The sequence below is a fragment of the Anas platyrhynchos genome, chromosome 12 (assembly GCF_047663525.1).
Source record: "Anas platyrhynchos isolate ZD024472 breed Pekin duck chromosome 12, IASCAAS_PekinDuck_T2T, whole genome shotgun sequence".
Classification (NCBI taxonomy): Eukaryota; Metazoa; Chordata; class Aves; order Anseriformes; family Anatidae; genus Anas; species Anas platyrhynchos.
The window spans coordinates 23,233,022-23,249,451 of record NC_092598.1 but is presented as its reverse complement, the minus strand read 5'-3'; the positions used below and the strand labels follow the sequence as shown (position 1 = coordinate 23,249,451).

The following is a 16,430-nucleotide window of genomic DNA, read 5'->3' as shown; positions in this document are numbered from 1 at the left end:
AATGTTATGACTATATTTCACAAAGCCATCTTCATCACTTCTTTCCTATTATGTCCATCTCTAGCCTCTACCACGCCCACAACTCTTCCTCTTACTACCACAAACTCCGTTTTGAAGCCAGTCTATTCTATCTGATCACAACTGATAAGCACTGGCTGTTGATACTTGTCTCAGCTCAGCACAATGAGAAGCCAATGACAAGATAAAAACAGATCTGTTCGAGAAGCAACTCAGATGATCTTCCAGTGGTACAAACTACAACTAAATATACACTCTTCCTTCAGCTGGAAAGACAAAATATATGAGCCAACCCTTGACAATCATAAACACGAGCTTTGAACTCGGCAACCAACACTACCCTATTAGCTTGCATATCAAACACATTTCCAGGGGTTCATAGACAGAGATCAGAAAGCCAGTCTAATAAATATAGTTCTTGCCTTTGAAGTTGGAAGTGTTGAGGCCTACTTTGATTTATTTTTGCTAACAGAAACTGCACACGTAGTTGAAAGGAAATAGTTAAAAAAAATAAATAAATCAAAACAACAACAACAACAAAAACCTGCTGAACTGCTGCTGGAAAGAAAACAGAAGATTACATGTATATGATTGATTACTAGCCAGCTACAGTACATGGCAGAGCAGCCATAACAATTGTAAAACAAAATAAAATCAAGTGCTACACATGCATAAAAAAAAAAAAAAAGAACAGACACTGTCAGAAAATAGAAGTGATGGGCATCAAGGGTTCACTTATTCCTTGATGTTACAAGTGATACTGATGCACAGCATCTGGAGCATGCGCTGCCAAGTTCCTGCTATAGTTTGAGTAGAGAAGATGAAGGTTCCCCTCAGCTGCATTCACTTCCAAAAATGTATTTATATATCTCTCAAAACACTACGGAAAAATAGAGCCAATTATTCTGAAACAGAAAGGCCATGTCCTGGCTCAGTACCCATACAAACATAATGGATTATCCAGTTGATTTTAAAAGGGCTTTAAAATTTATGCTGCTGTTCTCCCTCTATTTTCTACAAAATTTTCTCTGCAAAGGTTTGCACTCAGCTTCAGGGTGGATATAAAATTCACACCACCTTATCTCCTTCCCTCAGCTACATCTGAAGCTGTGCTTAAAACCATAAATAACCCCATCAAGATGGCTATTTTACTGCAAGCTTTCAAACCTTCATACACATTTTAGAAAACATGAACAACCTGTGTATTGATTACTGTTTTGAGGTTCCATTTTGCATGGACCTAGCCAATTTTCTGGAAGGGTCCTCAAACCAGCTGCCCAGGTATACAGAAAAAAATCTGCATGGAAAATTCTTTGTACACTGTCCTCCCAGTTTCCTGCATTATCTGCTCCCTTGTGACACTGACATAACACCTACATGCTGTTGCTTCTTTACTTTCTGTTCAGCATCACGTGTTCTCTATCTACTGACTGTCACTGTAAATGAAGCAAGTTATATATTTTTGAATGACACACTAATTTTCAGAGGAAAACAGTCAAACTTAGGGACAAGGCTGGTGCAGGCCAAAAGTAATATTCCCCCTCTGCTGTACAGGTGACAGAGCACTGGCACAGGTTGTCCTGAGAGGTTGTGGGGTCTCCTTCCTTGGAGATCTTCAAAAGCTGACTGGGCATGGTCCTGGGCAGCCTGCTGTGGCCGGCACTGCTTGAACAGCAGGTTGGGCAAGATGACTGCTAGAGGTCACTTCCAAACTAAAATAGTCTGCAACTCTATGAGATGTGAGATAAAGTAGAGAAGAAAAAAATAAGTCCAATTTGGCAGGAATTTTGGATAATCTTCTATTTGTCGGAGAGATCAAAGTAACTGTTTACTATAAGTGATCAACTGTGCACTAAGGCAACAGACAATAGCTTGTAGGTGTTGGCTTTGTAGATGTTTTTGTGGCTTTCTCCTGTCACTGTCTATGACCAGAATAAGCATTTGCATGACTATATGAAAGAGGATTTTTTTGGTTTTCATCTTCATCATTAAGAAAGAAACCACTAACAATTTACAGAGATCACAGACAAAGGAACTAAATGACAGATGGTTCTGATTTTTAAGCGGCACAAAGTACCCCAAAACATTGGAAAGTAGAATTTACAAAAGGCCTGGCTGCTCAAACTAATGCTGAAATTGATAAATTTCAGTCCCACAACTGATCATTCACCTGTGATACTACACATAGCTTTACAAGCAGCACCTGCTTCAGGTACAGTTTCAAAGAAGCACATTTCAAAAGTTTAATATCCTTTACTCAGGATTCATTTTGCACTGTTATAATTAATTGTGTGTGACCTGTACATAAGCTTAAAAGGTTCTAAGACATATTATCGACAGCTATGGCAGGCACAGAAGATTTTGAATATTGCACATTAGAAACTATTTTCTCCTTACATTTACACCTAAATTTAGCAGATTTGTTTTAAAGAAAAAGTTTAAGTACATGCCTATTTGTTGAGAAGCCTAGATTACAATTTTTTTCTTTTCCAATCTTCTGTTGCAGAGGTGGAACTAAGCGGTTGGTTGCTTCCAACCTTACTGAACTGATTCCATCTGTTTACAAAGAAAACAGCTTGACTTTTTTCCTCCTGGATGAAAAACAAGATTTTGTTTATAGCAGGATGGCATAAACCATCTGCAAGGCTCCTTCAGATCAGTGAGAGTGATTTAACTTCCGTTCAGTACAGCTGTAGATCTTGTACAAACTTAAAGCTGCTTTCATTTATAATTCATAAAGGATTGACCCCAGTTTTCCAGATGGATGTATATGCTGAAAAAATGTGTCACAGTCTTCAAAGGCTGTGATTTTGCCATAGCACACACTCGTTCAAGTTATGGCCTATTTTATGCTACTACCAGTTCAAAATAATTTAAATAGCTCTGACTAATTTAAACAAAGCAACAATAACATAGGCAAAAAAAAAAAGCCCTCTCAGATGCCATTAGTATTTATGTAAGGTATCCTTCAGCTAGTGTATGTATTTTGATAAATAGATTCTTCATTTAGTTAAAAGAAATATTAGGGTACCCCAGTAAAACAAACCAAAAGTGAAACCATGAATTTGCAAAGTTGCTTTAGAATTTGACATTTCTACTATTGGATTTCAAAACATATGTGGTATTTGACAACAATAAAACAAAATTAAAAGACTTTATAGTATACTGGGAATTACGCACTTATGATTGTATATATTCTAGAAAACAGCTTTATTTGTTGTTTTCATAACTACATACATTTATAAAACAACAGCAGAGAATCAGGAGGTAAGTACTGATATAAATATTTAGGTGTATCTCTTTAAATAAAAAGCAATTAGCCTTGATAATAATTTTGTTCTTCTGTCGTATATGAAATGTTGACTAAGATAATGGATGTCATTCCCATATGAATCATTATACTTACATATTTACAGAGGAGAAAGTTTCTTTGTTTTAGAGATAAAAACACTAAATTGTGATCCTACTTGCTTAGTCTTTGCATTGAATTTAATCGGAAAATTTTGTCTGACAATTCCAGATATTTAATACACATACAGCTGAGGAGCAAAAAAGTAAATAAACAAACAAACAAAAATCTGTAAGATCACTAGAACTACTAGTATAATACACAAAACAAAAAGTTTAAATATAGTTTTAGGATGAACAAGTAGATGTTTTAAATGAGTACATTTGGATGTCGGCATTCACACTGATCAGTTTAAAATGGCTTCTGTCAGAGAGGTAGAGATAATTGAGCTTTCTTTAGCTGGCAATCTTGAATCTGAGTATTAGTCACTTTTTCATTTCCAAAGTCATTCTTAGGGAGAAAAAAAAAATGTTTTTTTTTTATTTATATATTCAGCTGTTCGAGACATTTATGCATTAATATAGAAATTAATGCATTAATATGGAAAAAGCATTATGTTTCAGACTGAATATGTGTATGGAGAAAAAGCAATAGGAAGTTTTTATGATTAGAATAATCAGCTACAATGAAAATAAAATCTGTAACTAAAAGAAACCAGCAGAAATCTTTGAAAATTGCTACGTAAACTGGTCTGGATGGATAAGTCTGTATGCACAATTAGCAAGAGGGCAAAGTTCTGATCTGGACATTTACTGACTTGCTTCATGGAAACGCTTCTTCTGAAGAAGAAGCCAGCATACTCTCTTGTGTTAGAAAGGGCCAACTGCAGTGTGCTGTTTGACACCTATAGCAGTAACACTTTGGTATAAACATAAGCCATCAAGCCAATAGCAACAAAAAAAGTTAAATAAAAATTCACAGGAGATAGTATATGCAACCAGTGCTTTGATGTGAATTTTTAGTTTTAAGGCCACAGTAGCTGATAAAATGTTAACAACAGAGCTATATGATACAGCTTGTAGAGTAACCTGGATAGGAATAATCATATTTTATGACACCTCTCCATCCCCACTACCTCTGGAATATTGGGTAATCCAGAAAGTATTAAGAGACCCATTTGAATTTCCTCTCTGTCACAGTGAAAATCACAAGGTACTAATAAATATTATATCACAGCCACCCGCTATAAGTGTTACTATAACCCAAGGCACTGTATGTCCTTCTCTACTAGCACCATAAATAACTGATTATGACACTCTAGGGAAGGTGGGTGGTTATTTTCAGTTATAAGCAGGATCCATGTTCAAAGAACAGATTACAGATAATTATGTGTGCATTTATCTCTATTAATTATTCATTAATAATTATGCATGTTTATGTCTCCTGTCAGCTCAGCCAGCAAATCACTGTTTTGAAGACAGTCTCATCATAAGACAGCTGGAAGCAAAATGAAGGCTTACACTCCATCTTTCAATAAACAGACACTATGCATTTTGTAGAACCTAGATATCTTCTAAATCAAAGTGTGTTCTACCTTACTAAAATTTCACCTTCACCTTGTAAAATGCAAAAAGCTGAAACAGGAATACGACCAAAAACTTATATGCTTTCCTGATATTTAAAAAATAAAACATCAACATACATGTATATGCAAAATAATAACTACCAAACAAACAAACAAAAACACTTATTATGAATATTTGAAAGGGTCAAGCCAAAGAATTACTAGAACTTGACAAAACAGTAACAGTCCACAGTCACTTTACTGCAGAGTACTGAATTTCTTTTTAGATATCACTGAAAAGGAATGAAAAGGAATGAAGGGTACATCTGTCTTTTTTCCTGTTGGAAAGAACAGAATTTTTTTTGAGCCATAATTACTAGAAATGAGCAACAAAAAGGGAACAGGTCCTTCATATCACTCCCGCAGTCATCTATGCCACAGAACCACAAGTTCCAAGTCTGTGCTTACCAGCAGTAGCTGTAATGATAATCAGCCTCAGAATATTGCTGTGTCAGGACAGAACTGAAAATACGATGATTCAGCAAATCATGAAAAAGTTCACTGCTCTGTCAAGAGAATGTCACAAGATTTCACTGTTACATACTTTCCCATCTACTTCAATTATAATGTACATTTTAAAAATAATCTAGTTTATATTAATTAATACTAATTAAATATAAACACTTTACCAAATCAGAGCTATTGCTAGATAAATTTATTACATAAAATAAAGTGTAGGCACTTTGTAGGTACTGAAATCTCTAAATCTTGTTAACAGTATGCACTGAGCATGTATGGTGAATGTGTAACAGGAAACTCTGTACCACAGCATGCCAGAAGATGAAGCATCTTATCTGCACAGTCCCTTCTCAGGACACTTCCCCAGCTGGCTCCAAAGGCAGAGTTGCTCATGGAACTGCCACCTAGGCTGGCCATGACAAGGTGCATGTGGAAAGATAATTGGGAAGTCCCAACATGCTAGTCTTGTGATTTCACCACTGAATTAGACAGTGAGAATCTGCTCTACAATTGTGCACTTCAAGCTTTATCTTTTAAAACTAATCTGAATGAGGTAGGCTTTTGTTTTTATATTACCCCATCAGCTGAAAAGAGTTTGATTCTATCATGCTGTCCTAACTTGGAAAACCTTACCTCTGCAGTCATTTACACAGAATAAGCAGATTCACTCTGCACAGACATCAACTGACATGATAGTTCAATCTCATTTCTCAACTTTTTTTGCTGGAAACAGTCTCTTTGTACTGTTGAAGAAAATTCCCCTGGAATATACTACTCAATTTTATTCAAAGGTACTGTTACTTTTCAAGCATTTCCAGATAAACATACCTTCATTTTAAAAACAGCAACATAGTAACACAGAACACACAAAAGAGGAAGCCGGTGCGTAAAGGACATATGCCTTCAGTTATAAACCGAAATGATAAAGTTATGGGAAAAAAAAATCCAACTTGCAATGCTCTCTTCTTTACTCCACACCAATACATGTATAACTAATTAAAAGGGAAATTTATTATTTCTGTAGCTTCATTTCTTCTACTCTGTTACCACAGAATTTTGTTTTACTTCTGTTATTAACAAAAATGCTTAAGAATAGCAGTATTTATTATACAAATACTGTTGCTTAGTGCGTTTTCTAATACATTTACATTAATTAGGAGGAATTTATGCTTGCACAGAAAATTCAATATATCTTTCCCTGTTGCATTTTGTGTCTCTTAATATCTCTTAGTTTTCCTCCTCCTTTTTCTTCATTTCCAGGAAGTTTCTTGATCTTTGATTTAAAGTCAAAATCTTAAAAGTTTTGGCTCTCCTCATCAAATCATCATCATCATCTAGAAGAAACTGAGAACCATAGCTTGCTTTAGTTTTTTGAAAACATTTTGGGGAAGGAATGGAATAACAATCATTAAATATTTGTAGTCATCAATATAAAAATAAGCTTTGTTTCTGCTTCATTTCTCTCAGTCATTCTTCACGAATCTTCACCCATCACCACCACAACTAATACTTCATACTAACAGCATCTGCTTAGCATATTCTTTTCTATAAACTTCTTGTGGAAAGCTTTACCTGAACCTTGTTATGTAACTTAACATCAACTTTTCCTCACAAGTCCATTTAATGACATTATTACTTGCAGTCTTGGAAGCAGAAGGCAATCTAATCCTTGTCTTTCGGTTCTACTCAGTATTTTCCCCAGTGAACAACTAGTCTGAGTACAACGATTTACAAATACTGAGCTAGTGTCTTCCTACACCTCCCAATTTGTCTCAGAAACTGTCCTTTCTGAAGGTCTTATTGCCTGGCATAGGACGCTGGTGCAATTGCTAGGCCATCCCTTGTGAAAGCAGTAACTAATGCTCTTCTTTTAAGAAACGCAGCATTCCTCTGAGTTAATAAATACAACTTACCTTGCCTGAAATTCCCTTCTTTTAACTATTCTTGCCATCTTCTCCCAAGTCTGTAAAGCAACAGAGGCCATAAGTGAAGAAAGAAGAGGATAAAACATGGATGGAAACACAAATGGCAGTCACACACTGTGCAAGCAGAGATGCACTTTTCACACTGTGGGAGGCCTCAGTAGCTGTTCAAACAGCAGGGTCTGAGTAAATCTCAGCTAGTCTGCCATGAAGAGAGTTATTACTCCCATTTCCAGGGAATTATAGGCTACCTGGTATAAGAGACTAAGAAGCAAAAGAGGATGATGTCTCGAACTCTCAGCAGAAAAGGTTGTAGCCACATTTTAAATTGGCTTAGAAAAGAGCATCCTGCAAAAGCAGGAGAGCACTGTTCCAGGGCCAGCCTCCTGGAAACCATCTGAGACATCTCTGCAGCTGTGGTCCTGGCAGTGGGCAGAAGGGAAGGCCTTAGCAACACCTTTCTCCAAAGACCTTTCTAAAAGGTTCTGCACATGCAAAGTAATGGCTACTGGCTTATTAATGTGGTTATAGCTTGTTTTGTGATTACCTGAAATACATGAATACGGATATGCATGAGATTTTATGCCAGACCTCCACAAATCCACAAATGAGTTCACTGTGAACTTCTACAGAAGAATTTTTTTTCTTCTAATAGAGAAAATAGTTTACTAAAAATAAATTTAACTGGAAAATACATTACACTTCTGAAGATCTAGCATGTTGGAACTTTGGATTTCCTGTCAAATGTCATTGAAGCATGAAACAGTAAGATTTGAATCCTGTTTTAATTGAAAATATTGCTACAATTTCAACCAGGAAGCTGCTAACAAAGCTTTCATAATAAAGATTTTAAAACAAAATTGTTTGTTTCTAAACTCTACACATGCACTCAGTTTTATTTTGACTGAAAATGTAATTATATTCTTAAAGGCAAGAATTATATTCTCTTAAAACTGAGACTACTGCTGAATTATGCCAGTTATACAGCCATTTCAAATTCATATTGAGCTTTTTTTTTAAGAGAAAATAAATACTTCCAAACAATCCTTTGCTTCAGAAAATATAAGCATCCTTTCATGATAAATTTGTGTGTGTGTGCATGTACAAACACGTATATGCATGAAAAAATAATACTTCCCACAGTACTTGTCTTCAAGAATCTCACTGATCAATCCCTTATTCTATCATCCCTTATTCTATCATGGCAGCAACTAGGAATTAGTTTTATGCCTTGCAGTAGATGGCACCTTTTGTGTTAATCATGCTACAAAGCTTAAATTTTATAGCTAATAACTAAAATTCAACAATGTGAGGGATATGCTAAAGGCCACTTCAAACTTCAGAATAGCAAATCTATTTTCTGCTCATGGTTAAGTGTATTTACATTTCTGGAGGCCTGAATAAAGAGGTCCTATTTACACAAAGGGTCAGCCATTCTTGAATTCTGCATATTGAATGGCATATTTTCTTTTGTCACTCATGGTATGGGTACAGGACAAACAACTCAAGTTCAGGATTTCTACAGATATTCTTTACTTTTTGCAATGTGGACGTGTGTCATTTCTCTGTTGTTAATGTTTTTAATTCAACAACCTTCTTAGCAAAGAGGGAGTTGTTACATAAAATACAAGGACAGCAGTAACATGAAACTACTTAAATTTACAACTGAATTATGTTGTGATATTATTGCACACAGACATGAATTCAAGCAAGAAAATGAAACATTTAATAAAGCAAGATGAATAAAAAAAATAAAAATAAAAATAAAAATAAAAATAAAAATAAAAATAAAAATAAAAATAAAAATAAAAATAAAAATAAAATTTGCAACTTGTCATGACCACACTTGCACTTCCTCTCAAATCACTTTTGAAACCTGTTTTCATAACTTAACCAAGACTCTAATCTTGACTTCCAAAGCTTGAAGTCATTTTAAAAAATAACCAACAAATCAAACAATGAACAAACAATTCACAAGAATCAACTCACTTAGTTTGCTACACTGTCCTGGGTTCAAATGATATGACTGAGTTTGGGGAATTACACATCCAATATTGGTATACTACAATTTGAACTTTTGAATTTTTTGAATTTTTGATTTTTTTTCGTTTATTATTATTATTATTCCTATGGCTTCACAAAGATGGAAACAATTTTGTTTCAAGGGAAAAAAAAAAGTTTTTCTAGTTAGAAAACATTCTGGTTTAGGCCACTTACTTATTCACATTACACTAAAAGGGACCTCAGCATTTCACATGCTTCATTTCTCAGCACTATGACAGGAAAAGCTGTATCTCTAGATAGTCCTGACAATGATATTTCTAGAATTCTGGTAGGAAAAACTCTAAAAACTCATGGACACATGTAGCCCATTCCTGTCTGATTCCATTATTTTTATATATATATTTTTTTTCTCCTGAAGTGTTGTCTGAAGTTCTTTCTTTCAGTTTATATCTGTTACATATCTTAAAATACATTGCCCAAATCTGAAATGGACACCTTTCTCTGTGTAGCAGACTTTTTTATGGTCAAATATCTATGTTTCTAAATATTCAGAGTTTTTCTAAACTTCTTGGACTAAGCAGCTGCAATTCATTCACTTGTACCTAGCAGATAAAGATTTCTAGATCTCTGATCATGTTCATTTGTAGCTTTTGAGACACTGGGGATCAACTATCTGGGGGCTTGGCCAGAGTAATTCAGTTAAAATTCAAAGCTGAACTTTGAAAAAAAGCAATGCTGAGCACTTCCATTACCAGGGCTATAGCCCTGTTCATTCATCAGAGAAACAAATTTGCTAAACATTCCTTCTCTCAGTTAGTTTTTTTCTCTAGTTAGTTTGTTATTAAGCAGATAAATAAACAAATCTAATTCTTGTATATTATTCTAGCACTGGGAATTAAATAATTTCTTTCACATTTTTGTGTTTTGTTTTGTGTTTTTTTTGTTGTTGCTGTTCTCAAAATCATGTTATTTTAAGTACATTCCATTTGTTCTATTTTTCCTATTTTTGTCACTTTGTTGACTTCTTGATTAGACAAGTCTGTCGCTAAAAATGAAGTTCTCAAGCCATCCACCTTTCTTGTTCTTGCTGTACAAAAGTTGACCTACAGTCTGCAGTATCTAATGTTTTATTTTCTACTTTCTAGTTAGGGATTAAATTCCAGACCTCCTGCTCTTAAGTTTTCTCTGAACAGAATGATCCCTCTGGCGTTATTCTCATACAGCACATTTCTGAGTTCCTTGAAATCACCTGTAACCCCTGATGACTCTCATGGAAAAGCATGTTTATGTGTTAAAATATGTATGCTCAGAGACAGCTAGATAAAGAAGCCCACTTTATCATGCAACCTTAAATCTGTGTGTGTGTGGTGGTTCTACTGTGCTAGGCAGCCAAACACCACAACCGCTCTCTCACCCCACCCCCCCAATACAGTGTGCAACAGTGTTATCCACCTTTTCTAGGATGCATAACTTACGAGCATCACCTGCTATTAACAAGTAAGCAAACACTTTCAAGCTTGACATTTCTTACAAATTGCTATAATTGTCTCATACGCAGAAACAGAGCAAAACCTGCCTCAGTTGTTCTGTTCATGCTCTCTAATACAACAAAACAAACTAACCAAGCATTTAATTTTACCATTTAACAAATACACTACTTACAAACACAGAGACCACAATACTGGCTTGTGAAATCAAACCCGATCTCCTGCTTGATTATTTACATTTCAAAATCTGTCTTCCCTACTGAGACTCTACAGAGAGGTTCAAGTCATTGCAAGTTCTAGTGGAGACAATTGCCTATTTATTTGAAACCACATAAGCATATTTCATCTATACAGCTAAAAAAAAAACACCCATGAGATGGTAAGGTCTTGCTGTTTTATTACAGGGCTGCCTATGAATCAGTCACTATACAGACAAAAAAGTTTCAAAAGTCTTTTATTATCTCTGAATCAGAAGTGATCCAAGAATCAGCATTTTCTCATTTATCTTCCTTCACTGAACATAATCAGGAATCCTCACTGATCAACAGAATTATTTTGCATAGGTTGGCACATCTGGAAAAAATGGATTGCATCACTCTTCATGCTGATAAATATTTTAAATTATAAACAAACTTTGATTATCATACTTATCCACTTATCCAAAGCATAGAGAAGCATAACTAGAAACATGGGAAAATGATATGCATAAAAGCAACAGACAAATGCAGCAAGCATAATTTAGGTGATTTAAAATGTAAGGATTTGGACCTAAGAAATATTCTGCCAAAAGTCTGTAAAATTTGGTTTTATTATTTACTGAACTATAAAATACAAAGTTTAGAAATGTAAATTTTGCACAGTGCAGATGACACACGATGTGAAAGTAAGCAAGTCACTATCACATTCCTTCAGAGACTGATGACGTCTAGTTGCATGATAAATGTGCCTTAGGGAGGCTGTGGTAAGCTCTCATAGGACTAACATGAAGATCAGTGTTTGCCTTGTGGCAAGCAGGTGTTGGAATAATTCGTTAAGTTTTCCTTTAAGAGCACTGTGTAAAAACAATAAGGCTATGCAAAGGAATAGTAAATGTGAAATAAAAGGAAGCTGATTATGCTAGGTGAAAGGCCACAATCTCCTTTAAGCACCTGCAAGAACAACTGCAAAAATGCTGATGTTTATAAAGTAGCCTGCTGGGACTATAATGAAGATGTCAAAACCTCAGGCGGGCAGCCTTTCTTTAGTCCCCTTAAACCATCTGTGGATAATGTGTGGAGGGGGGGATGATCTCACAAACCATGTAATCACAAATTTCGTGTCTTTTAGTCTCTTAAAACAAATATAAAAACAAAGATCAAAGCCACCATCTAGACTGTGCTGATTGACTTTTTGAAGAACAGCCCAAAGCTAGCATAAGCAAGCACTCAGAGTTCTAAACAATCAGTATCAAAAAAGACTAAACAAGAACATGTTTATCTACCAAATATCTTCTTGTATCCTTTTTCTGTTTAAATCTTCAGCCAGCTGGACATTCAATTTATTGAAAGCATGCCTTCATTTACTAAGAACATGAGTATATTCTTACGGATATGAAAATATATATTTATAGACAAAGTAGAGAGAAAATACATATTAAGCTGTACATAAAATGAGGCAAATGGCTGAGAAAATATGTACTCAGGCAATGCATCAGCTGGTTATCTTTATTTTTTCTTTTTTTTCTTTCTTTTTTTTTTTTTAAATGGGAAGTTTTTATTACAACTTATTACATAGCTTGTAAAGTAATGTAAAATCTCTGATGTAAAGTCTTATATTTCATATTGAAATGCAAAGAACCTGGAATTAAAACTACCACTTAAAGATGATATTTTTATGGAAACTTGAATCCTATCACTGTTTTTGATTCGAAGTGTTCTGAATCATTATTTCTCATAATTACATGCAAATTAACATCTCATATGAACACATGGATTTCTATTTTATTTCATTAAGAGACAGAAAATAGCAATCACAAACAAAAAGTAACTGAACTCTTTCCAAAGTCTGAAAGTCTACAGACAAAATTTGCTTTGGTCTTTCAATAACCCAAGCACTTGCCCAAATTTTTAATCTTTCTGGATCCTGCTTCTCTGCAAGTCTTCCAATGTTTTTGCTAGACATAGCCTGATTTCATATGGCAATAAATATTTAAAACAAGAACAGACCCAAAAGCACAGATTTCCTGCAACAGACACCGAGATTTAACTCTTAGTTTTTCACTAATCCAGGAGCTTCAATCGTCAAAAATAATTTACAGCCTTTTTTGTCTTGGTCCCTCATTAGCTATGCTAAATGTCCTTGGCATCAAGAAATGAAGTAGCCATTTGCTCACTGTAGTATCCTTTGAATGGCTGTAAACCAGTAACATCAGGAAAGGTACTGCTTTGCCTCATTAGATTTATTGAACTAGCAGGGAACCATTCTGTTGCATGACTGAAGTCACTATTTGACTAAGTAAACATTTAATGTATTTTAACTAATGTTTCATGCCTACTCACAGCTTACAACTATTGCAACTATATATTTCGGCCATTTTCCTTTTTTTTCCATAACTGCCTCTGATTTTCTTCAGTCTAAACAAGACAAACTATAAAAAGGTCTTGCTCTGCCAAACTGCCAACCTGCATTGGTAATTTACATATTAATAATTACATACATAAAAGAGTAAAGCATTACTTAGCACAATTCATTAACAAAAAGCAGTTTGCATGTTGCCAGAGTTGAACATCACACAAGAATTGCAAGACCTGTCGCCTTTACATTAATATGCAATGCAGGACTTCAGCAGGTGCTCTACCTCCTGAAATCATTTTCATGAACAATTCGTCATGAAAAGTACTCTGATGGAAATATAATTTGCAATAGAGACCAGTGAAAAAATCAGATGTTGTCTCTGGCAACTGTACCAAAATTTCCAGTCACTTGTATGGGTCAAAAAAAAAATTAAATCCAGTTCCATACCCTCACGTCAAATAAAAAGATAAACTTATTAAGTACTGTCCATAAGGATATGAGTGTTTTTATCTGCTTTTCATGAAAAACAAAGAAAGAAAAACACATGCACCCTATCCCAAAGTATCACCTCTCCTAAGGCTTGAAATTTGCTTTTAATTGAAGTTTTAACACATCTGTGTTCCATTCCTACTGTGGGAATAGAAATGTTGTTTTTGCAGAGTTACATTGTTTAGAAGGAGGGAATGTGGTACTGAGATATGCTTACAGTGATGAGAAAGTTTAGCAGGCGACCTAGTGAAATGCAGACAACCAGACTCCTTAGGACAATTAGGTGAAAATCACGGTGTCAAGTCAGATAAGTGAAGAAACATTACCACTTCAAGCAGTAAAAATGTCAAAAGAAATTTGAAATTTAACAGGCCGGCAACTGAAGGCCATGCATTGTTTGTGAAGCATCAGATAGATTGTGAACCTGGATTACCCACTCAGTGGGGAAACAGGGGAGGGTCCTGCCATCAAAAGGTATATAAACTGTGTTTTGGAACTAGTAGATGCGCTCTCTCCTGCTTGTGGGGCGCCCGCCATTGCAATCGCGAATAAATTACTACTTCACTGAGATCCTCGCCTGAGCCTAAGTTATTGGCTACGGAGTGTTTCTCACAATTTGGGGGCTCGTCCGGGATCCAGTCACCTACTGGGGAGCCCCACCGCCACAGCAGCAGGAAGGCATGCCCCGCTGATTTCAGCGGTCCTGTGCATCGACGGTGGCGGTTCTGCGGAAAGCTGACAGAGGGCCCGAGACTGGTTAAAGAGGCAGGATCCGTGAAGTAGTGGGGAAAGGAAGAAGGTAGGCACTCCGGGTTTTTAAGAATCGATCCGGTAACTCTGTGCACAGACCAAGGTAAGAAATATTAAGTATTGCCTTGGGGGTCGGGTATCTGGTGTATGGTAAGCCCTTGCACGGGGAAGTGCTGGCACTACACCAGGGGAATCTGGTGTACGGTAATCCTTGCACGGGGAAGTGCTTGGAAGTACACCAGGGAATCTGGTCAACTCAGGTGTGCGGTAACGCTGGCACGGGGAAGTGCTTGGCGGTACACCCCCATCTTTCAGTACGTTAGTGTGTGGTAAACTGCAGAAGGGAAATTTCTGTAGCACATACTGGCGAGGGTTAGGAAAGATGGGAAGTACGAGTTCCAGGGAATCTGGTAAACTCATAGATGTGCGGTAATGCTGGCACGGGGAAGTGCTTGGCGGTACACCCCCATTTTTCAGTACGTTGGTGTGTGGTACACTGCAGAAGGGAAATTTCTGTAGCACATACTGGCGAGGGTTAGGAAAAATGGGAAAATATGAGTTCCAGGGGACAGGGAGATATCCCTGGGGGAGTGCCTACTAATAGTTCTTCCTGAAGAATGATAAGAAATTGGAAACATAATCCCAAAATTAGAGGGATTGTAAAAGAAAAATAATTTTAAAAAGGTTAAATATTGTGTATCAGTCTGGACAAAAGAACCAATTAAGGAAACAGCAGTATTTTGGCCAAAATACGGGTCTGATGAAAATTCAGGCTTTAAATTTATGTGTAAACAAGAAGATTCCTTTTTTTTAGAGAAGGAGCCAAGTTATGCTCCCTATAATCTTAATATTGAACTGGTGGCAGCAGCAGTCACTCCGGGAAGGGAGACAGGGACTGTAATTAACACTGTCCCTAAAGAAGGATCGTACTCTAGGCTCTGGCAAGAATTAGAACAAGGTAGAAGAGATATTGAGAATTTTGCCTTCTACTACTAACAGTACTAACAATAACTGTGTATCCTCTTAGGTGAACTACCCCCCCCTCCTTACCAGCAGAGAGGTTAGGACTTTTAAGAAGGAGAGGAAGTCTTTATTCGAGGACCCCAACAGCCTAGTTGAACAATTAGACCAGTTCCTACGACCTGATTTATACTCTTGGGGGAGGGAATTATGTCTGTAAGTATGTTGTTTACAGGGAAAGAAACGGGAATGATCAGGAGGAGAGCTGCTATACAAGAATGGGAAAGAGCTCATCCTCCAGGACCAGGGGTAATACCGGCAGGGCAGAAATACCCACTTGCCAATCCTGGCTGGAATAATAATAGTGTGCAACACAGAAATCATATGAGAGACTTGGGGTCAGAATGAGAAAGTACTTGGGGATGAGACCTGAGGACCCAGTATCCCAAGGGCTCTTGAAAGTTCATTGTGTGATTAAAGCCTGGCAAAATACACAGAAAATGCTTCAGAAGGTGGGGGGATGTAGTGAACAGTCACTGGGGGACCCTCCTGCGGGAGGCCCTGGAGGTGTGTGTCCGGAGGGGAGATAAGAAGGAAAAAAAAAAAAAAAAGAGTGAAACTAATGGTATTGACAGTGCAGCGGGTAGTGAGGCAGAGGGTTGGAGAAAGAGGAAGAAAATCTTCAGGGGGAGTCAGGGCCAGGATGGAAAGGAGAGGAAGAGAGATGAAGGAATGGCAGGCAAAGAAGGCTGCCTGTGTTGTGGCCTGAGTCCTAGCAGAGACAGGCTTTGATAAGATGTTTTGAGTGTGGCCAGGCTGGCCACTTCGAATAGGAATATCTGGAGTGGAAGAAGGAAGAAAGAAGGAAAATGGCA

At 36.6% G+C, this 16,430-nt stretch overlaps 1 long non-coding RNA gene across 3 annotated transcripts in view; it reads right to left on the bottom strand.

Annotated features, from left to right (window-relative positions):
• Positions 1-3,209: 3,209 nt before the first annotated feature.
• Positions 3,210-16,430, bottom strand: part of LOC140003471 (uncharacterized) — a 42,627-nt gene continuing 29,406 nt past the window's right edge. For 2 of the 3 annotated variants that reach the window (XR_011812220.1, XR_011812221.1), the window contains 2 exons: positions 7,304-7,353; positions 6,384-6,734 (listed from right to left, as the gene is read on the bottom strand). This is a non-coding gene — a long non-coding RNA (uncharacterized lncRNA). Of the gene's footprint in view, positions 3,818-5,339; positions 5,438-6,383; positions 6,735-7,303; positions 7,354-16,430 lie in introns of those variants that run through there. The other variant, XR_011812222.1, reaches the window with a different exon arrangement.